This window comes from Bos mutus, chromosome 3, assembly GCF_027580195.1.
Source record: "Bos mutus isolate GX-2022 chromosome 3, NWIPB_WYAK_1.1, whole genome shotgun sequence".
Taxonomy (NCBI): Eukaryota; Metazoa; Chordata; class Mammalia; order Artiodactyla; family Bovidae; genus Bos; species Bos mutus.
In genome coordinates, this window is record NC_091619.1 from 57,243,519 (window position 1) to 57,267,365 (window position 23,847).

General features: G+C 39.3%; 1 pseudogene; it reads right to left on the reverse strand.

Moving 5' to 3' along the window:
* Positions 1 to 22,925: 22,925 nt before the first annotated feature.
* On the reverse strand, positions 22,926 to 23,422 carry LOC102270054 (large ribosomal subunit protein uL11-like; annotated as a pseudogene).
* Between the last annotated feature and the right edge of the window lie 425 nt (positions 23,423 to 23,847).

Consider the following 23,847-nt stretch of genomic DNA (forward strand, 5'->3'; position numbering starts at 1 on the left):
TAATTAATACAGTAAAAATCTATTATTTATAAATACTGACATATAGATCTCCGATTCTTTGTCTTGTCCGACTCTTTGCGACCCCATGGACTATAGCCCGCCAGGCTCCTCTGTCCGTGGGGATTCTCCAAGCAAGAATACTGGAGTGGGTTGCCATGCCCTCCTCCAGGGGATCTTCCCAACCCAGGAACTGAACCCACGTCTCCTGCATTGCCGGCGGCTTCTCTACTGTCTGAGCTAACCAGAGAAGCCTGACACATAGATTTTCCCCTTCACAAATATAGCTCTCTTTTTCTAACTCAGAAGGGAAGTTGCCCTCCGTCTATGCTCTGGCACATGAGAAGGTGTGTTTCTTGCTGTCAGGAGAGGACTGGTGTCAAGGGAGTTGAGTAATGCAATAGACAGTAACCTTCCTCAGGGGATGTGAGCAAGGAACGACTGGAGTAATGGAAGAAGTGCTTTAAAGCCACACATCGGTACTAACATCTGTGTAAACAAGCTTTCAAACTGTGAACCAGCAGGATTTACAGCATACTATTCATCTTCACTCTTTTCCTGATGAGAGAGAAATTTCTTCTCAACAGACAGTCAACTCAGAGACATTGGCTCCAAAAATCTGCAATCTGTAGACCCCAAAACACACAGGGGAGACAAACCAAAATTAATTCTCACTCCTGTAGTTGAGAATAACATCTTCCTTTTTTTTTTTTTTTTTTCATATGGTTGGCAAATACAACCCTTTGTTTGTAAGCAAAACTGAAAGGTTTTCTTTATGTAGCAGGGACCACCCACAGAAGCCTTTGGTGAGTAGTGGCATAAGTCAAAATCTGAAATTTCTCCTGGTTCCAGACTCCATCAGTGACTTCAACATCTACCTCCTGTATGACTCCCCAGCTCCAAAGTGGAGCTGAGTTTCTAGTGGAGAATGTTCCAGCAGCAGGAACATTGTATCTAAACTAGTTGAGACCTCTGACACATCCTGTGTCCCTAGCAGGGACCATGGTGAAACCTTATGACAACTGTTTATGTCTCAGAGATTCATCCATGTTGTTGTGTGAAGCTGTGGATTGTTCATTTTCTTTCCTGTTTAGTGTTCCAGTGTGACTACACCTGAATGCATCTGTTCTTCAGATGAGGGATATGTATATTTTAGTTATTTCAGTTTGGAGTTAATACAAATAATACTGCTCTGAGAATCTTTGAACCTTCTGTTTGACTCACTTGTGCTGAATATCTCTGGTATGTCTGGGAGTGGAGTTGCTGGCTCAGGACATGTGCATATTAAGCTCTGGTAGATTCTTACTGTCAAGGTTTTCAAAGTGATTTCACCAATTTTGTACTTTTATGAGCAATTTATGAGGGCTTCTGTACCTTCCACCAATATTTAGAATTAGGAGACTTAAATTTTTGCCAGTCTGGTGAATATATGCTTTTTACTGTGGTTTTAATGTTCATTTTCCAAATGAATTCATCTTTTTTTGTATGCTGATTGGCCATCAGGATTTCTTCTCATATTAAGTGACTATTCAAATTTTTTGCCCATTTTTTCTAGTTAGTTCATTAATTCTGTGGCTTGTTCTTTCACTCTTTATGATGTCTTTTAATGAACCGAATTTCTTGATTCTAGTGTAGTCTATTTTAGTGCTTCTCAGACTATCTGTGGCACCTTTTTTTTTCCAGTTTTTAATTTCCAGCCTGTCATAGATGTATTTCTGAGAAATACAATAAAAAACAACTAATAAAAAATTAAATAAAAAGCAAAGCCATTAAAGTATTTATTTACAAGAGGAATAAATGTTCATCTTAAAAAGAAAGAAAGACCAAGGAAGGTAAATGTTCCCAAACCAAGTGAGTGTTTTCATGCTCCCTCAGACTTACTTTATGATTACCCAAACACCCAGACCCGAGGCGCAGACTCTCTTTGCCTGGCAGTCACAGAGGTATGCTGGATCATTGTCAGTCATGAGGAGCCAGTCCACTATGGCTCTTGCCACCTCCCACCCTGGGTCAGCCCTTCTGCCGAGCTCTCCACATCAACACCTCAGTCTTTGCCTCAGTCATCAGTAGGATTGGACCTTGTGATGTAATATCACGCAAAACTTCCTGGCCAGGGCTCCCCTTTACTGGGGCTGAAAGAAATTGTCAAACCTTAAATCCCATGATATTTCTCAGCAGATTTTGTCTGGGTTACAACGCTAGTCCCAAGCAGGTTAGTGATTCATGATTATAAATGTACATCCTCCCAAGAGAAAGAAACAACAGGAGGTTTCACTGCCTAAGAGTATCACACTTTGTGGCTTTCTCCCTTTACTTGATGGGCTCCTGGTGAAACAGTGTATTTCTCAGGCATGGTAAAGAGAAAATGGGAGTGTAGAGGCAATTATTGTCAAAATTAACCCAGTCCTTTCTACTCCTTCCACTCCTCAGACATGATTTAAGCACTGGCTTGGAGGATTGTAACGTAAGCAATCATTTCCCATAACCATGACAAATAACTACTATAAGGTCAACATTATTGGGGTTGTAAAATAAAATTTCAGAGTGAGCGTGAAGCTGTATCTTCATAACTCAGGCAGAGAAGCTAAGGCCCAAGAGGTTTAAATAATGTCAATCAACAGTAATGTTTTATAACTTATTATTGTAAAATAAAACAAAAATACAGAAAATGCCACAAAACTAATATATAGCTTAGTAAAATATGATCTATTAAACACCCTTGTAATTGCTACCCAGGTGAAGATACACAGCTTTGCCAGCACTTCAGAGAGGCTTCCATGTGCTCTGACATTAGCAAAGTCATAATCTCCTGTGTTTCTCCAAAAATAACTGCACTGTGTTGACTTGTTCTGGTAATATCCTTGTGGTTATTCACCCACATGCAGTTCCTGAGACACTGTGGTTGACTCTAGCCCATTTAAAACTTTTTTGATATATTTCTTTTAATCTATAGGTTTCTCTTCCATCTCTTCTTTTGCTTACACTTTTATTGAAGAACCATGGACATTTGACCTATAGCAGTGGTTCTCAAACATAAGCCTGCATCACACTCACCTGGAAAGCTCATCAAAATACAGACTGCTGGACTTCGTTTCAAGAGTTTCTGATTCAGTAGGTAGGAATGGGGCCCCAAAATTTACTTGCCTAGCAAGTTCCCAGATAATTCAGGTGTGGCTGGTCTGGGACCACACTCTAAGAATTACTGACATGTGAATGTTTTCATTATTATAATCTAATTGATTGCATTCTTCTGGTGCATTCAATATGTTCCACTGTCCTCTGTGTTTCTGGCAGATTGGATGCAGAATCTAGGGACTTGACCAGATGCAGGTTCTATTCCTTTGGCAAGAAGATAGGTTGTATGTTCTTTCTTGGGAGGCACATAATTGCCTGGATGGCCTTTTTTTTATGATGCTAGCAGCCATTGATGTTCATTTCTTAGATTTATTATTCATTGGTAGTTTCAAATTAGTAATATTCAAATGTTATAATTTAGTTTTCATGTATTAGCTGGAGTTATTTTGTAAAGAGATGATTTCTTTCTCTACTATTTGGTTACACAATAGTAATATTCATATAGAAAAGAAAGGATAAATGTTTGATTTTTTCCATTTATTTATAGCATTCAAGATAGTAATATATTGCTTCCCTATTATCCTTCAAAGATTATCAATTATTTTTACATTTAAAAATATCATTATGAACTAATCAATTCAAATGTATATTTAAAAATTTGTCAAATTTATCTTTTATTGAAGTACTGTTTTGTACAATGTTATATGTTATAGGTGTACAGTATAGTGATTCACAATTTTTAAAGGTTATACTCCATTTATGAAGTGTTAGTCGCTTAGTTGTGCCCCATACTTCATGACCCCATGGACTGTAGCCCACCAGGCTCCTCTGTCCATGGAATTCTCCAGGCAGGAATACTGGAGTAGGTTGCCATTTCCTTCTCCAGGGGTTCTTCCCAACCCAGGGAAAGAACCCAGACCTTGTGCATTACAGGCAGATTCTTAACCATGAGCCACCAGGGAAGCCCATACTCCATTTATAGTTATTATAAAATATTGGCTATATTCTCTGTATTGTACAATATATCTTTATAGTTTATTTTATATTTAGTACTTTGTATCTCTTAATTCCCTGCCTATATATTGTTTCTTCCTCTTCTGCTCTACTGTTAACCACTAGTTCTCTATACCTGTTAGTCTACTTCTTTTTTATTATATTCATTAGTTTGTTTTATTTTTCAGATTCTACATGTAAGTGATATCATACAGTATTTGTCTTTTTCTGTCTGACATATTTCACTTAGCATAATAGCCTCCAGGTTCATCCATATTGTTGCAAATGGTAAAATTTCATTCTTTTTTATGATTAAGTAGCATTCCATTATATATGTGTGTGTGTGTGTATGTGTGTGCCGACAAAGGTCTGTCTAGTCAAAGCTATGGTTTTTCCAGTAGTCATGTATGGATGTGAGAACTGGACTATAAAGAAAGCTGAGTGCTGAAGAATTAATACTTTTGAACTGTGGTGTTGGAGAAGACTCTTGAGAGTCCCTTGGACTGCAAGGAGATCAAACCAGTCAATCCTAAAGGAAATCAGTCCTGAATATTCATTGGAAGGACTGACGCTGAAGCTGAAACTCTAATACTTTGGCCACCTGATGTGAAGAACTGCCTAATTGGAAATGACCTGATGCTGGGAAAGATTGAAGGCAGGAGGAGAAGGGGACGACAGAGGATGAAAGGGTTGGATGGCATCACCGACTTGATGGACATGAGTTTGACCAAACTCCAGGAGTTGGTGATAGACAGGGAAGCCTGGCATGCTGCAGTCCATGGAGTCTCAGGGTCGGACATGACTGAGCAACTGAACTGAACCGAACCTAGGAGTGGAATTGCTGGGTCATATGGCAGTTCCGAGCTTCCCTGGTGGCTCAGTGGTAAAGAATCCACGTGCAGTGCAGGAAACACAGGTTCAATCCCTGGGCCGGGAGGATCCCCTGGAGAAGGGCATGGTAACCCACTCCAGTATTCTTGCCTGGAAAATTCCCATGGATAGAGGAGCCTTGCAGGCCATAGTTTATAGGGTTGCAAAGAGTCAGACATGACTGAAGCAACTTAGCACGCACACATGACAGTTCCATTTTTTTTTTAAACCTCATACTGTTCTACAATTCATATATATTTAATGTGCTGCAATTTATAGACATTATTATCATTACTGAAGCTTAAATCATTCCATTTTTGGCTAGTAGGGACCTCTTTGAGTTGGCTCCAAGTCTTTTTGATATGATCCTGTAGTCTTTGATAACCAGCATCCTTGTTTTCTGGAATGACAAGCTGGTCCAGGCTCTTTTTATACATTTCCTTCCTCACACCTGAAATCAGCCTGATCTACAAGACCAAGAAGCCCTGGTTTCTTGAAATAATATTTCAAGACCACAGTCTAAGATCTGTTATTAGTATAGATCTTTTTTGCCTGTTTAAAGCATTTGCACTTTTTCTTCTTCATCTTTTTATTTTTAACCTTTTTTCTCTTTTTCGCCTTCAACTTCTAAAGACATCATTGATTGTATTCATTTGCTTCTATATTCTTTCTAGTTTAGACTTCATGTCTAAAATAATTTTTTATTTAATTCTTCATATTGAATTCTTTCATATCATTTTTGTGTTTTGCTAATTCTAATTTGTGTTGTTATTTCATGTCTTATATTCTGTTCTGTTCTTTATGTATTTTAGCCTGCTTTTAAAAAATAGGTTACAGCTTTAATTTTTTTTTTAAATCACTAAATTTCTTGACTGTAAAAATTTTTCCTATTCCTTAGACTTTTTGTACTTGTAATAGCTTTGCTTAGAATGTGATTGCAAGTCCTTTCTGTGGCTCAGTTTTATTTAATATTAGTTTGAGATAGCCTTTCTAACATCATGAAACTCCCTATTCCATTTGTTTACTTATTTTTCATACAGAGTTTAGGAAATATCACAGTTTGTTTTCTGAGATCTCCTGGCTCCTTCCCCTCCACCACTTTTATCTGTACTTCTCTTTCCTTTAATCTCTCTTGTCCTTGTTCTGCTGAACTTTGATTCCATTCCCAAAAGTTCTACCTCATATGAGTCCCTGTCTTCCAGTCTTTTTACTCTCAGTAATCTGGGGATACTCTTGAAGAGTTTTGAGCAAAGAAGTGACACAATCTAACATGTTTTAAAAGGATCCCTCTGGTTGTTCTGTTGAACAAAGATGGCAGGGAAGAACACCAGAGTAAACCAGAAGTGAAAGTGTTAGTTGCTCAGTCGTGTCTGACTCTTTACCATCCCATGGACTGCTCTGTCCATGGGATTCTCCAGGCAAAAATACTGGAGTGGGTAGCCATTTCCTTCTCTAGGGGATCTTCCCGACCTAGGGATTGAACTCAGGTCTCCTGCATGGCAGGCAGATTCTTTAGCATCTGAGCCACCAGAGAAGCCAACAGGAAGACCTGTTAGTAAACAACTGCAGTGCCAGTACTGACAAATTGTATGCAGGAGAGACTAACACAGATGGCTACATAACCTTCTCTAGTCTCACAGCCTGTATGTGGCGGAAATGACATTCCAATGCAGGCAATTTTACTTCAGCATCTGTGGTAAACATCTGTCATTTGAGACTCTTCAACATGTTTCAAACATCCTCTCTACATTTTGATAGTTTTTCACATTATGGGCCTCAAAGCAATATTTCCCAGAGTCCCTTCCAGCTAGAATACAGAAGTATGTAAGTTGTTTCACCCATTAAATGCATCCAGCTTAAACAAATAATACAGGATGATGCCCAGTTAAGATTTTTATTATATATTTTATTGAGATAAAATTTATACTTTTTAAGTGTGCAGTGCAATAGTTTTCAGTATATTTACAAAGTGGAACTATCACCACTATTGAATTCCAGAATATTTTCATCACCCCCCCAAAGAAACCTTATATCCACTAGCAATCATTCTCCATTCTCCTTTTTCTCTGGATCCAGGCAGTACTAATTTTTTTCTTCTGTCTTCATGGGTTTCCCTGTTCTGGATATTTCATATAAATCATATAATACACAGTCCTTTGTGTCTGATTTATTTTACCTTAGTGTAATGTTTTTAAGTTTTTTTTATGTGATGGTATGAATCAGTACTTTCCTTCCTTCTTATGACTGATAATATTGCATTGTATGAATACACGTTTTGCTTATCATTTGTCAGTTGATAGACATCTGAATTGTTTCCACAGTTTAGCTATTAATCATAATGCTACTATGAACATCCATGTACCAGTACATGTTTTCAATTCTCTTAAGTTCTAATTTCAGATGAACAATTCATTTCAGTTGCTCAGTTGTGTCCGACTCTTTGCGACTCCATGAATCGCAGCACGCCAGGCCTCCCTGTCTATCACCAACTCCTGGAGTTCACCCAAACCCATATCCATCGAGCTGGTGATGCCATCCAGCCATCTCATCCTCTGTCATCCCCTTCTCCTCCTGCCCCCAATCCCTCCCAGCATCAGAGTCTTTTCCAATGAGTCATCACCCCCTCAAAGAAACCTCATACCCTAGGTAATCATTCTCCATTCTCCTTTTTCTCTGAACCCCAGCAATACTAATTTTTTTCTTCTGTCTTCATGGGTTTCCCTGTTCTGGATATCTCATATAAATCATATAATATACAGTCCTTTGTTATCATCTGTTATCTTTTTAACGTATTTTGGGTTCAACTTGCTAATGTTTTTGTTGAGGATTTTAGCATCTATGCTGATGAGGAATATTGGTTCATTGTAATAGCTTTGTCTGAATGATGCTGTCCTTATAAAGTGAGTTGGGTTGTATTACCTTCTCTTTTATTTTCTGGTAGACATTGTGTAAAGTTAGTATTGTTCTTCCTTAAGTATCTGATAGAATACACTGATGTCATTGCCTTATACTTCTCACTTCTTTGGCCAAGCCTCATTTGGGTAAGGTTGACAGGTAAAAATACAGAATTCTAGCTTAAATTTGAATGTTACATAAATGAAAAATAGTTTTTAAATATGTTTGTCCCATGCAATATTTGAGCCAAAATTGTATTAAAATATTACTAATTGTTTATCTTTTTTTACAAAAATCCTCAACAAAAACATTAGCAAGTTAAACCCAAAATACATTTAAAAGATAACAGATGATAACAAAATTCAAGATCCTTCTAACTCAATCCTGCTGCCCTTAACAGGGCAGCTCTGAAAGCACCTCCCTGAAATTCAAGAATTTCCAGGATACCATGTTAAACACATCTATTTAGAGTTCAGATCTTGCCCTTAGATTAAGTTTTGAGAATGACATACTGATACTGGGTTATTTTGCTTTGTTGTAGTTTTTCCCCAGAAAAACTAGATTTTAAGATACCCTATCATGAACAGTGATGTGAAAATCTTATATGTAAATATTTCAATAGGAATATTATGAAGACATTTTGTCTGTAGGAGACTCAAAATCAAGGAAAACTAGTCTTCTGTGGAACATATAGTTTTCCTTTTGCTTTATCTTATAGGACATTCTAAATCTCATAACCAATTAGATTTCTTTCTTTTGACTACTAGAAATATTAGAGCCAAGTCTGTGACCCATCTCTAGTAAATATATAAAAACATGTGCATCCAATTTTGTGCGCTAATCTTACCTCTGACTTTATTGTTATTGAATTCCAGAATTAATTCCACTCCTCTCAAATCTCAAGGTAATAACAATAGAAAAAATTAACAGTCTTTGCATTAACAAGCTCACTAAAGCAGGGAAATATGTAGTCATTCAGGGGAGGAAAGGGAAGAGGGGAGAGGATTCTTGAGTATAGTTTTGGGGTCAGTTGCAGACAAACCCTGCTTATTAGAGGAAGGGTATGGCATGAAGAAGAGCTTTCTCGGTGGCTCAGTGATAAAGAATCTGCCTGCCAATGCAGGAGACGCGGGTTCACTCCTTGAGTCTGGAAGATCCTCTGGAGAAGGAATTGGCAACTCACTCCACTATTCTTGCTTGGGAAATCCCATGGATGAAGGATCCTGGTGGGCTACAGTCCATGGGATTGCAAAGAGTTCGACATGACTTGGCAACTAAATAACAACAACAATGGTATGAAGAAGAGGAGCATGTCTGGCACTTCAAATGAAGAGTTGGGAAATGTAAGTTTAGAAAGGAGGGGTATATGATCACTGTTGAACAATCAAGGGGTGGATGAAGTCAACACTATTTATGCTTGTGGTCACACAGCATCTGAACCACTCTTTCTTTGCTTGGAAAATTTCCACATTGTAAGCCTCTCTTCCACAAGTTACTCTTCTAGCCTTCCTTGCAGCTAGGGTTCAGACATGTGATATTGACTCAGTCCTATTCATGCAAATCTTTTATTTAGAAGTGAGGAAACTGAAATTCAATAGTAAAGAATGGAGCTATTGGTGAGGGTGGTTTTAGAAACATCTCGCACTAAAAGGGCAGTCATGGCTGTGTTCCTCACATCTTATATATTCCTTACGGTGTGAGCTCTAGTGTCTTCACTGGAGAATCCCCTGGAGTGTGGTTTGAGTCTTATTCTTGATGGCCTAGCTTCTGGTACCCAACGAGCCCCTCAACATCCTTTGATATCTTTTTTAAAGGGATATTTCTCTTAAACTAGCCAGAATGCATTCTGTTGCTTTTACGAAGAACCCTGTCTAATTCAATGTAAATATTATATATCTATAAATACACATACAGCCAACTTTATAACTAAATAGGTTAAAAAGGAAATCTTGAGATTACAAGCATGATTTACTTCTCTGAAAATATGTTCCTCTCAGTTTTCAATTTGCCTTTCTTTTGGAAAGAGAAACAATTTCTGGTTCCAATGATAGTTGATTTCTAAAACTATCAAGAAAACGTGAATGATGTTTGGATAATAAGGAGAAGTACAGTACTGTACAGGTAAAACTAAGAAGCTTATCATCATCATCATCATCATTTTCAGTTTAGGCTACTTCTAGCAACATCTGGAAGGAGCAGGGTCAGAACAGGAGTTTAGACCGCCTACCTCTGTCTGGCATCTTGACCATAGCCTATCCATCAGGTTTGGCTCAGGGATGCAGGGTCTGCTCCAGAAATTCTTGGTTCAGTCTTTGAATTGGGGTGGGAGAGTGAGAACTGAGATGGTTAAAACTATCCTTGAAAGTTTGAGATTATTCCCTGAGAAAGAATCATCTTGGCTGAGGTCTCCGTGAGTTCTACAAGCTTAGCTTGGGAGAAAGAGAGAGAAGGAACAACATCTAGGCACTGGCAAGACACATTGGCCAGGAGAATAGCCAGAGAGGATCCATTTGTGGCTCTGCCCCCTTCTTACCCATGGGGCCCAGACAAACCCATCTTGGCAAGGAAGCCTGGGCAACTCAACCAAACACCCCTTTGCCTGGACTCTGGCACCATTTGTGACTGTGCTAGGGGTGCATGCTTTGTTGCCTCTGTTCATAAAGAGAAAAGAATCTCCATTTCACCATTCAGAAGAAAAGAACTCAATACGCTTCCTCCTGATCAGTGAATTAGGTGATGTAACTAAGCATACCTGACTCCGTCTCCTTCTCTATCTTTTCTTTGAGCTGCCACCCTCCAAAGGGTGTGCCCATCAGGCTTCCTCTGTGTTATAAGTCATGGACAGGGCTTGTTCCTATCACAGAGACTAAGGTTGCACATCTATGTCCATAACTTGGTGGATAAATCTTTTAGTAAACAGAGGATTTTGGCAAGTCTGCTTTGCCACAAATTCAAAGCCATTTTTGTGTCTCCTGTATCTCATTTCTTTATTCACTTGAAACTTGACAGGGCCAGATGCAATGACAGATGTGGGGAAGTGGGGAGAAATAATTATACCACCCTCAGCAATGGATCCATTGGCTGACTGAATCTCTTTTAACCCAGGTTGTTCAAACTAACTCATAAAAAAGAGACCAGGTGGCATACTGTGGCAGGCTGGAGTTTGTGGAAGATAGGGGTATCTGATTACTTCCATACGGATGATGAGAAAGGAGTTTAGCGTTAACCTTCAGGTAGCCAGAATTCCTATTCCGGCCATTGGAATAAAGGTTCCTATGCATCACCAACCCTAAAGCAGTATGAGAAAACTACCAGCCAACTACACTGAGAAGATCTAGGAACTGCAGGTGATGAAGACACAACCAAGTAAGGCCTTACTCATCATCAGATATAATATAAATGTGGGTTTTGGTGCTCCCTCAGTTTACAAAGATTTAGAAAGATGGGGAAGAGGTATATAGTGCATACGTTGGAAAACCAGAATGTTAACCCTTTTCCGACACTACAAATAGATTCGGAAGAAAGAAGAAAGTCACAGAGTCTAATCTTCCTCCAGTTAAACCGGGAAATACTTTTTTTTAAAAAGTGTTTAAGACACTATAAGACCACTTTCATTAGACGTTTGTAATTACTAGTCAAAAATATGGAGATGATGAAGCTGGAGGTAGATTTGCTGCTTTTACAAGGAAAGAATAGCCAAGTGCAAAAATAGAAGACAGCCATAAAGCTGAGCTAATTGGAAAAATGGAAAACAAAATAATCTATTGCATTTAGTCATTGGATTGAAGGCTATGATTATAGTGTTTATTGCTAATGCTATGTATAGAGTTACCTAAAAATTACCCAGCTGGACCTGAAGTGAAGCTCTGGGACTGTGGCAGGTGCCTAATGTTGGGGAGAGAGGAAGACCCTGAGTCAGCAAACCCTCTCCCTGTCATCAGGCATCTGTGGTTCCACTGGTGCATCCGGGGACATGGGTCCCCACTACTCACACACACCATACAGAGGAGTTTTATGGCTCATAGTCAAAGAAGCTGTTTCTTTCTTCACGCATACTTTTCTGTATGTAAACTTGCATAGACATGGTTTTCATCTCAAAAGTGAGGTTTGAAGCAAAGTGTGTCTATAAAATAGGGGTGATCCTTCTGCTACAGTTTAAGTATTTGAGAAAGGGCATTTCTTGTTTTTCTTTTATGTACTGAATTTTTCAAAGTCACCAATCCTCAGATGAAAGCCTACCTGAACAGCCACTTTGTTTAAATGTCTTATGGAAATAGCTTTGACCTCTTAACTGTTTAAAAAATAATAGCATTATGCCATAGCAAAAAAAAAAAAAAAACCCAGTAATTTCTATAAAGACCTTTCTTTTTAACCAGTGACCTAATTCAACTGGCTATAAGCCCCATCATTATCACTAATTAATAGAAACTGAACAAAGCAAGTATCAGCTTATCATATTGGAAGAGAAAATGCATAGCATATAATGGCAAAGTGATTAATTTCTTTCAGTGAGCTGGAAATTCTGGGAATATGTGAGGCTGTGAAGTAAGGGGAATGAATACATGACCTTCTGGTCCCTCAACTGTTAGATTACAATTAGTGCTTTTTCTCTTGGCCCTTAACTTGGGTTCAAAGAGATGTTTGTTTTGAGGAGTGAGTGGTTAATGGGCCCAAGCATAATCCAGCCTGAGTGTAGGCTGGTTTATAAACTTCCCTGGAGGTGGCAATGTTTTCAGCTGTGGTTGCAGAATTTCTTTATCTTTGTTGCTCACCGGATTTGCGTTAGAATGATACTTTTAAAATTCATTAGACCAGTAATAACGCAGCGGCATTTAACCTGACAGTCAGATGCACAATGCACTCCCATCACGCTGCTAATAAAGGGCCTTTTCATTCTAGTCCCTTCCGTTCAGCTGAAAGCCACTGTTAGTGTTTTTCATCCTTAGTCACACATGTCCTAACTACACATTCCTTAGCCTATAATAACTGATGTTTCTGGCCAGAACATTGGCTTAATGTTTTATTCAAATTCATTTCCACGGATTGGTCAATTTGGATCAGGAAACAAAACCCAATACATATTGAAGATACGTGATCTTCCAATGGCCTCAGTCTTAGTTGGGAATGGGTTCCTAGCACAGTGCCTGGCACAATGATACACGTGTTTACTGAATGCCTGAACAGTTAGGTGAATAAGTGAAACCACCAGCCTGGCATGATTTCCAAATGTACAGTGGGAGGGGACGACTCAGGACTAAAAACACAAATTTTACTTTTCCTAGCTTCTCTTTTGTTAGCAAAAAAAAAAAAGATTTTCCTGCAAACTTGAACCTTCATCCTAGATTTGAAGTGCAACAATTGGTGGATGCTATCTGGCCACATTTCTCTGGGTCTGAGCTTGTTAGCTTTCACTAGTTCTCTTGGGATAGATTTTTGGAAAACATTGAAGGGGTGAATCTCTTTTGAACCTGTAAGCCCACTTTGGAGAGTTCATTTGTTCTTTTGGGGACTGAGTCAAGGGCGCCCACCCAATCTGATTCTCATTCTGGATGTTCTGAATCATAGCCAAGGCTGTCTTAACTCATTATGGGACTTTGAAAAGGTTAAGGAACTCAGCTGTGTACTTTTTCCATTCATGCATTGTTGGAATGGAAAGAAAAATAATTGAAATACTTATGGACACATTCCCCCGTCACTATTTCCTTTCTCTCTGTAATCAGTTAACTCTCTCTCCAAGCATTGCTTCAGAGAGGGAATATGATAGGAGAAAGTAGGAAAAACACACCTTTCCAGCACTTGAGCCCAAAAAATTATGTAAGGGAATACAGCTGATAAAAAGCAAGTGCTTCCCAGGCTGCAGACGAAGGCTGTGTTGAATGGAAATGATAGAGAAATTGTTTTAATGGGTCCTGAGAAAAGGGGGCCCTGCACCAGCTCCCTAGGCTCCGTCTGGACTGGGGTACGGTAGAGGAGAATGAAACTGGGCAAGACCCCAACTAGGTTTGTGAGGTTCAAAAGAAGAGATCGGTGTCTGGTCTCCCAGGTAGAGCCTCAGAAAGTAGGAAAACCCCAAGCAAAATGGCCTTGGAGAGTCTCAAGGACGGCCCATTGTGGTGAGCAGCAGTATGAGTTCCAAGAACTTAGAATGGCCTGGTAGAAGATTAGAGATCCACCCAGCCCAAGGATGGAGAGTCCTGTGCAATGGTGGATGTCTCAGAAAATGCTAAGTGTGAACAGAAGATGTAAAGGTTCAGACAAACTCCCCCTACCCCCACCCCATGCCCCCGACTCCAGCACCTGGTTCTATAGATGCCTCTGCAATTTAGGTAAAATACAGGTGAAAATTTGGGCAGATCTTACAGTTGACTGATAATTTGTTTTTCTACCACCCTAGGTAGAAAGTGGAATTGAAAAAGAGATTTATTCTGCTATAGAAAAATACGTTCTTTCTTAAATGCTTGCATTTACAAGCCAAGATTTAGACCTACTACCTTTAACACAATTATTGAACACTTATCATGTAGTGTATATAGCAGCATTTCAAGTGCTTTATGCTTATTCATTCACAAAAGAGCTTATATGTTTATGAACTTTGATTGGACTTTTACAGTGTCCTTAAATAAGAACATGTAGAAGTACTGTAGTGTATTTCTAACAAGAATAGTTTCTGTTTTATTATTCATATCTTGCTGATTTAAAAAAAAGTTTTATTATGGATAATGTCAAACATAAAAGAAGAGATGGCAATATAAAGAATCTCCATGTATCTATCTCTCAACCTGAATTATTAACCATGGACAATCAATAACCTTGCATATTTCAAAACAAATCCTAGACATCATATCATTTTAACTATATATATTCAGTATAACTATGTATATTCAGTATAAAGGCTTTATTTAATCAAATGTCCAGTATTCAAATATCCTCAATTGTCTCATAATGTTTTAAACATTTATGTATTTACGGCAAGATCCAAACAAGGTCCACACATTGCATGAGGTCAATATGTCTCTTATGTCTCTTTTATAGATTTCTCTTTCCTCTTTTTTTACTTTTTCTTGTATTTTATTTATTGGAAAATACATGTCATCTATCCTGTAGACTTTTCCACGTTCTGAGCTTTGCTGACCTTCATCTAATCATTTAGCTTGTTCCGCTAACCACTGTTGATTCCTGTCGTCTCATTTTTTTGTCTGTTTAACAGAGTAAACAGCTAAACATATAAATACAATTTAATAGAGCCCTAACTAAAAGCAAAACCAATAGGTAATAAGAGTTTAATGGCAGGAGGAAGTCATCTTTATTTTTAATGATTCTAAAGCTCACCTGTGAAATCTAAATCTTGAGTGTTCTATTGAATGAACAATACTGCCTCCACCCCACCATCTAACTAGACATTTATTTACAGATGGCTGACCACTTGTCTCAAAAATCTTTATTTAAGCAAAGATAAACATTAACACACATAGAGCATTAATTTGTCTCTGCTTTTGTGTCCCACTCCTGTGTTTCTAATTTCTTTTTGTTTACCAGACAATGCCTGGTACTCTGGGATCCGTGATATGCTAATCGGTTCCCCATTCACTGTGGGATTGAGGTCAACCCTCAGGGAATAGGCTTTCAACTGAGTAGGCATATTGAATGGTTGATTTATTTCTATTCAGGCCTCTGTAGAGAAGACAGACAGTGGACTCTCCCCTGGGAGAAGGTGGGCTTGATTCTAGCCAGCATTCGATTCACTCACAGCTAAGAACTCTTGCAAACAAAGAGGGAGGGTGTGGTGCTGTATTCAGAGCAGGTTGTTGGAGAGTATTAATCAGATAAACCATACATCACCTGATAAATTGGAAGCTCCTGTGAGTGAATGCTCAATGGTACCATGATTGTTTTTTTAGCTTTGGCCTTTTGGGTGATAGTAGCATTGACTTCTACCACTCATTTGGCTTCAAAACTCTTTAAAGAACTTAAAAGCCTCTCCCAACTATTACCTAAGGCAGATATATGCTACTCAGCTAAATACATCTTTAAACTATCTTTGTTATGAATAATTCCTGTAAACTGACTTTGTTATAAATACTTCCCTGTTGCATGTAGCTTCAGATCTATTTTATCTTTCTGGAGAGTACAGTTATTTTTATTGCATCTAAGTTCTAGTTTCTAACAAATAAATTTGCAAGCAGAAAGAAGCTTGAAGAAGTAAAAACCCAGAACCATATTACTGGAGCACATTTTGAGTTTGAATGTCAGCTTTTGGAAGGAAAATATTGATGTAATCAAAAGTAGAAATTGGTGAATATTGCTAGACCCACAGGGACATCAGAAGGTTGTCACTCAGTCTAAAACCCTTGTGAAAAGATGATGAAATTTGCTCTACAATTGAAAATCAGCATGCCCCCAGGCCTTTAAAGATTGGATCAGAAAGCTTGGGAGGAGGGGCATAATAATATAACTTTAGGGCTTCCCTGGTGGCTCAGATGGTAAAGAATCCACCTGCAATGCGGGAGAACTGGGTTAGGGAAGATCCCCTGGGGGAGGGCATGGCAACGCACTCCAGTATTCTTGGCTGGAGAATCCCCATGGACAGAGTTGACTGGTGGGAGACAGTCCATGGGGTCGCAAAGAGTCAGACATGACTGAGCAACTAAGTACAGGAGGGTGCGTGTGAGCTTAGTCACTCAGTTGTGTCCGACTCTTTGTGACCCCATGGACTTGCAGTCTGCCAGTCTCCTCTGTCCATGGGGATCCATTCTCCAGGCAAGAACACTGGAGTGGGTTGCCATGCCCTCCTCCAGGATATATCCTCTAACCTTCCCCAATTGCTAAAGGTGGGGTTTCAGGCACCAAGTCTCTTAGATAAGAGAGAGATTTTTGAAGAGCTATTTTGGGTCCTCAGATAACACGATGTTACCACCAGCCTACTTAAAAAGCATTAAAGAGCCATCTGGTCTGGGTTTGACTATTCTATCCATATTGCTTGCAGTTCTAGCTTTAAATCTCTTGGCTTGTAAAATCAGGTAGCAACATTTAAATATGTTGAATTCTGAAAATGCTGGGATTATAAATAGTTCATCATATTACATAAATGCGAACAGCAGTTCTGAGAACTTTAGTGTCTCAAAATCTCCAGCAGGTTTTTTTTTTCCTATTTTATTTCATTTGTTTTGTTTTGTTTTATATAGTTGAGACAAAAGGTATTTTGTCAACAGTTATTACACTAAACAAATGAGATAGCAAAACTTTCTGTACACATATAACTTCAAACGCTTATTTTTTTTTCTTAAGGCTATTTTTGTTTGAATATTTTAGAATGTGTTCATGTTTTTTATTTCCTACTCTGGGTTTGCAAGAAGTGTGCTAAATTTAAAGTGTGCTGAACTTAAAACTTTATTTCTTATGACAATGATCAGTAGAAATTATTGTCTTGCTCTGATTTGGATGTGTTGCCAGTTTGCAACAACAGCTAGATTCTTTTTCTAAGTTTTGCTTTATAGAGACTTTGCCTAATATTATTTTAGAAAAGTACTTTTTAAATTATTTTTATTATTTATATTTTATAGATGGTTGGATTGTTGTTTAATCTTTAACTTGTGTTGGACTCTTTTGTGACCCTACGGACTGTAACCCACCAGCTCCTCTGTCCATGGGATTTTCCAGACAAGAATCCTGGAATGGGTTGCCATTTCCTACTCCAGGGGATGTTCCCTATTTGGGGATGAAACCCTCATCTCCTGCACCGGCAGGCAGATTCTTTGCCACTGAGCCAGCAGGGAAGCTCAAATAATCAGATAAGGCATGAAATTTATTGAAATTTATTTCACCCACTCTGCTTTGTTATGGAATAAACTGTGATCTAAATTATACTGCAGTCATCCTTCTAGGATTTGTCTGCCACCCAGTTCCAGGTTCCTATTCCACCTTTGGAACTTTATTAGGGTATCTGTTTTTTACGTTTATCCTGCGTCCCTTTCTCTTTGGTAAGAGCACCACTCCTTAACTGCTCCTCATTTACTCCGTGTGGTTCCACTGGAACTGCCAATCATGGTAACTCTGCCTCTGGCAGAAGATGTTAGTCTATGATCTAGACTAAGCTATGTGACCACATTTCTCGTAACACAGTGATTGGTTCAAGGAGTAGGCACATCAACCAAGCTGAAACAAAGTCTCTTCTCAGAATTTTCTGGAATACATCCAATTCTCATCTCTCTTTGGTGAAAAGCCATAATAAGTAACTCAGGAGCTACCTGCACCCATGACTGAATGTAGGCCCGATTAAAGGCTGATTCAAGAGGGAGGTAAAGATGTGGAGATGCTGGGCACAGACAATTATTTTTAGGAATTTTTTCTGTAAAGGGAAGCAAAAGAATGAGGTGGTAGTTGGAAGAAATATGAAGTCAAGGGGGTAATGTTTTTAAAAGTGTTGTTTGTTCATTAATGAGAATGATTCAACAGAGAGAAAAAAAAATTGAACGTATAGGAAGACAGTGAGGTAACCATGGGAGTAGCGGGGACTGGAATCCAGTGCACCAGTGAAGGGGATGGTAGGCAGAGACTGGACAGCGCACTCACTGCAATAGAAGGAAAAGATGGCATATGGGAACAGATGCAAGGAGGGGCGTTGGATGGTGACAGTTCCTGTTGCTGCTTATATTTGTCTGAGAGTAATGGTCAATGAAATAGGGGGAAGGTGATGAAGTTTCGTGAAAGAAATAGCCCTGGGAGAGTCAAATAAATAGACTAGGAAAATACAAAAGAATCGACAATCAGCAGTAAGAGTCAACTTAAGGTCTGATGTCAGCATAATCAATTTTTTTCTTGAGGTATATTTAGATTCTTAAGAGCAGAAACAGAGAAGGTAGAGACAGGACTATTCCTAGAGTCGGGATTTTTTTAAGGATGATATAATGGAAGCAATAAAAGGTTGAAAGAGGTTAACAGCGGATTTAAAGGAGTAATTATAATGCAGGACCATGAAATTTAAGCTAGGTAAGGAGAGAATGAGGACCTGAGGGATGGAAATAAACAGCAAAAAGGCAATAGGGTCAGATGAACAAAGCGCCTGGTAGAGTGGAAGAATTTTTTGAGCTGAGGGCATGAGCTGGATGTAGAAGTAAAACGCTCGACACTGAGATAATTGAGAGGAGGCAGTTATTAAAAATGACAAGGATAACTGTGGGGGTTGTTGGGTGGAGTGGAGTGGCAGAAGAAAAGATCACTGGAGGTAAAGAGGTTGAGGAAAGAGTCCATGAGATTGGATGTACCAGCCGTGTGGATATTGAAATCACCAAGAATAATGACAGGAGAATGGGAGAGACAGACAGTAATCCTGGTGCTGAAATCTCTGAAGAACGTGTGGGAAAGACCAGGAGGACAGGAGGAGACCACAGCTAGAGGTCTGGAGGCGAGCTTCAGAGCATGAGCTCCAGTGACGCTGTTGGGGGAGGGCAAGAAAGAGACAATGACTTGGAACACCTGGATCACCTTCTCACCCAGTGGTGCATGAGGTCAAAGAAAACTGGCCACCACTCACGAGGGCTGCAGGGAACACAGTATCCTCAGGGAACACCAGGTTTCCCTCAGAATTATTAATAGAAAGTGAAGGGGCTGTTCAGAGGAGAGTGTGTTTACAGAGGATTTTTCTGATGACAGAGTAGTATAAGAATTTTTTTTTTAAATAAATTCATTATTTATTTAATTTTTGCCTGTGTTGGGTCTTTGTTGCTGCAAAGATTTTTCGTTTTTTCTCTAGTTGAGGTGAGCAGGGGCTACTCTCTAATTGCAGTGCTCGGTCTTCTCATTGCAGTGGCTTTTCTTGTTGCAGAGCACAGGCTCTATGGCACATGGGCTCAGTAGTTGCAGTTCTCAGGCTCTAGAGTACAGGCTCAATAGTTTTGGCACATGGGCTTAGTTGCCTCGTAGCACGTGGGGTCTTCCCATGACCAAGGATCAAACTCCTGGCTACCTGCATTGGTAAGCGAATTCTTTACCAGTGAGCCACCAGGAAAGCCCAGGGATAAGAATGAAATTTGACCTGGGAAGCTTGGACATCTCCACCTCACTGAGATTAACATCTAAGACAATATGGAGCACCCTGGTGACTGCTTCAGTGGGGGGTGTGTGTGTGTATGCTGCTGCTGCTAAGTCACGTCAGTCGTGTCCAACTCTGTGCAACCCCATAGATGGCAGCCCACCAGGCTCCCCCATCCCTGGGATTCTCCAGGCAAGAACACTGGATTGGGTTGCCATTTCCTTCTCCAATGCATGAAACTGAAAAGTGAAAGTGAAGTCTCTAGTCGTGTCCAACTATTCGTGACTTCATGGACTGCAGCCTACCAGGCTCCTCTGCCCATGGGGTTTTCCAGGCAAGAGTACAGGAGTGGGTCGCCAGTGCCTTCTCCGTGTGTGTATAATTATGTCTAATTATTCTTAGAACTTGACTCAGGCAATTCTTAGGTGAAAACAGACAGGAATTAAATCCATCAGAATCCAATTGATCCAGTAATGCTGTTCATCCTTCTTCCTTAATAACTCCATGTTGGCCCCCTTTCCAATGCTGACTGATTCTGTCCTGCCTTAGTTTCTCATCAGTACTTCCTTGGATTATTACAATTGCCTCCTAACTGGTCTCCCTCATTCATCTCACCTCTCTCCAATCTGTTCTCCCCGTTTCTGCCAGAGTGCTCTTTCTAAATCATTATTTTAATCAGGCACCATCTCTGCTCAGCATGGGTGGCTGTCCTAATGCTTCATGATCAGATCCGAACTTAACATGCAAAGAGCCCTCAAAGCACTGCCCTGCAGCCCCAAAGGCCCAACTCCCCCACAAGCTCTGCTTGTTCCCTTTGTCGCAATGCTCCCTCCGTCTTTTTTTACTTGATTATCTTACACTCATTCTTTTAAGACATGATTAAAATCTTTGGAAGAATATACAAGAAATTGGCAGTCCTGATTGTGTTGGAGGAGAGAAACTAGGCTGGTGAAGGGAAGATACAGGGAAACTTTTCATAGCATGCCTTTTTATACATTTTGAATTTTATATTATATGGATGTATTGTTACATCTTCAAAAGTAAAGGAAATTTATGAGGGGGTGGGAGGGAGGCTCAAGGGAGAGGGGACATATGTATACTTCTGGGTAATTCTAGTTGTATGGCAGAAACCAACACAACTTTGTAATTATCCTCCAATTAAAAATAAATTAAAAGAAGAAAAATAACTAAAAGGAATGAAAATTTTAAAAAATTTAAAGCATGAGATGGACCAAATGACACATTTCAGAGTTTGGTTCTGCATGAAGTCTTCATTAACTTGACACTTCCCTCCTCTGAGCCATTGCTATCTATGCCTTTCCACACTCCTCTGTTACAGCATTTATCAGTCTGTGTTGTAATGATCTGTAAACAAATTAACAGTCTCATTGTCCTCATAGCCTGGAAGCACCTTGAGGGAAGGGACTTACTTTATCTCATTCACCTTTGAATCTAGTACATGGCAGGTGCTCAGTAAAAGCTTGTTGAATGAATTGAAGGAAAAAAATCTTCTGCACAGAAAAGGAACAAAAAATAAGTAAGCAATCCCACTTCTTTTACACATGAAGAAAATGAAGCCCAGAGAAGATTTATTGAGGATCAGTAGCAGAATAAAATAAGAATCCATGCTTTCTAGAATCCAAGTTTGGTACTAGAAAAAGTTATAAGACTTTCACTTTGAAATAGTAGATGTGCTGTGGATCATACCTACTTATTTTGATCTGAGTCCCTGGATTTTCAGGAAATCTGATTTCCAGTAAGCTGCCCGTTTAAAGGACACTTTCACATATCAGATCATGGGTCCTAAATTTGGGTTTGGAAAATATTTAGCCTAAGGAGTTCATAGACTAGGCTTATATTGGTAGACAAATGACAGGAAAATCTTCTGGCACATTTATCTTAAAAGCTATGTTTTGTTTTATTGTTTTCCTAAAACATACGCAGTATGGTGGACATAGTTACACACAGTAGCCCTCTTTAGAGATGCTAGACTAGCACAGGAAAAATACCCGTGACAATTTAAAGTGGTATATTCAGTTCTCATTTGCTAGCATTTGCTGAAAATCCAGGGCGAAGAGCAGTGACTAAAGGTATTTTATTTTACACAGCAACCATGTTTTTAATATGTAAAATGGTACTGTTAATGATTACTTGGACCAAATTTTAAGTACCCAGGGGGAGATCTTTTGCGGCTTCAAGATTAGTGGGCTTCAAACTTTCTGTTCACATACCTCCCTGAAAGAATTTTTAAAAATTTGCATCTTTCCTGTATTTTTATGTTGCCACCTGTAATTTTTCAATGTACATTTGCAGAACATCATTTCCAGCATATTGCATGCAATTCATGATATTTTAAAATAAAGCTGTTAGCTCACTCTTTTAAAGTTACCCCAAAGAGTCTAAATCTCATAGTACTTTTTTTACCCAACATTATTCATTTAAAATATATGTGACCTAGCTATTCTTAAACAGCCAGAAAATTTACATTGTTCCTTCTTCTTGAACTCATGTTTTCATTTCCATATTTCCATTGCTCCCACAGGCTGCTATTTTATTGCATATTTCATACTTGAAAAATTTGTATTGATGACTGCATCATTTTTTACAACTATATATTTACATAATTTTGCTTTCTGTTAACTCTAAGGTCCTAGTTTTGTCTCTGGATGGAGTTGTCACTAAAATTGTTAGCAGTACACAACTGATCAAACATGGCTATATCACAAATTGGTAACTATTTTTAAGCATAAAAATAAAACATATCTGTTAGCAAAATGGAAGGGGCTTTTTTCCCCAGTGGATTTGGGAATGAGTATTATAGGGTAATACTGAGTTTCACCCCAACCCTAATCATGAGTTTGATACTGTTCTTATAACTGCTGAAGCAGTTTATTCACAGAAGTAAGTAGATGGGAGCTGAAGGGATTTGCTGTAGCCCTGTTACTCAGTTCCTTGAACTGCTTTCAACTATATGCCAAAAACCATGTGATGATCTGTTCCTTAAAGTATTTTTTCTTCCTACTGGTTGTCAAATAACCCTTTATTGAATTCTGTTCCTTTGCAGCTCTTAACCAGCTGGGCATTCCACCACACCACTCCTGTCATTCATCTATGCTGTCATGAGGATGACTGCCATCCACATCAGACCCCACAGACCTGGCAGTCCCCAGGATCTCTTTAATAGTTCCAGAGTATTCTGTAGCTAAAGATTGGTGTTACATCTGCTGGGCAATGTGGATGACCTCATCAAAAGTGATGTTTCCACTGTGCTTACTATTTTTCTGCTTCTTTCTGTCTTTTGGTTGCTCCTTAAAGGCTCTGATGATCAGGATAGACACAGAAAGTACCACCTCAATCTGGGCCTGTCTGTTCTGAACGATCGGTTTCACTGGAGTCCTCAGACCCTTCCAATCACCAGCGCCTTTGCAATGTTATCACCAACCTCTTTTGGAGACAGACCCAGGGGGCCGAGCTTGGGGGCCAGGACAGACGTGGCACAGACTTCCCCACGGGTGCCCCTCAGGTATATAACTTTGTCTCCTTAGTGTCTAACTTAGGCGACATGGTGAGGCCGCTGGTGTCAGATAAACCTGGATTGCAGAGGATTGAAGAAAACTGCACCTCGGCCTCCTTCCAGCTGAAATCTGAACTAAAGCCATTTAAATTATTGTTAGTGCTCTAGCAGGTGACACTGTTGTTCTCCAGTCATCATGGTCATTCCCTTTCTCAGCACTCACACAGGCTTTTAATTTTCCATGTTTTGTGCAACTGAAGTCAACGCACCACAGTATGACGTGGAATTTGTGAGAAGAAAGACTTTCTTATGTTAAATGGGAAAATGGAAATTGTTAAAAAAAAAAGGGGGGGTATGGAAAAGCGATTGAAAGCATATTTTCAGCACATAAATTTTAGGAATGTGTAAGAATGAAAGCTGAGGGACTTCCCTGGTCGTCCAGTGGCTAAGACTCTTGTGCTCCCAAGCAGGGGTC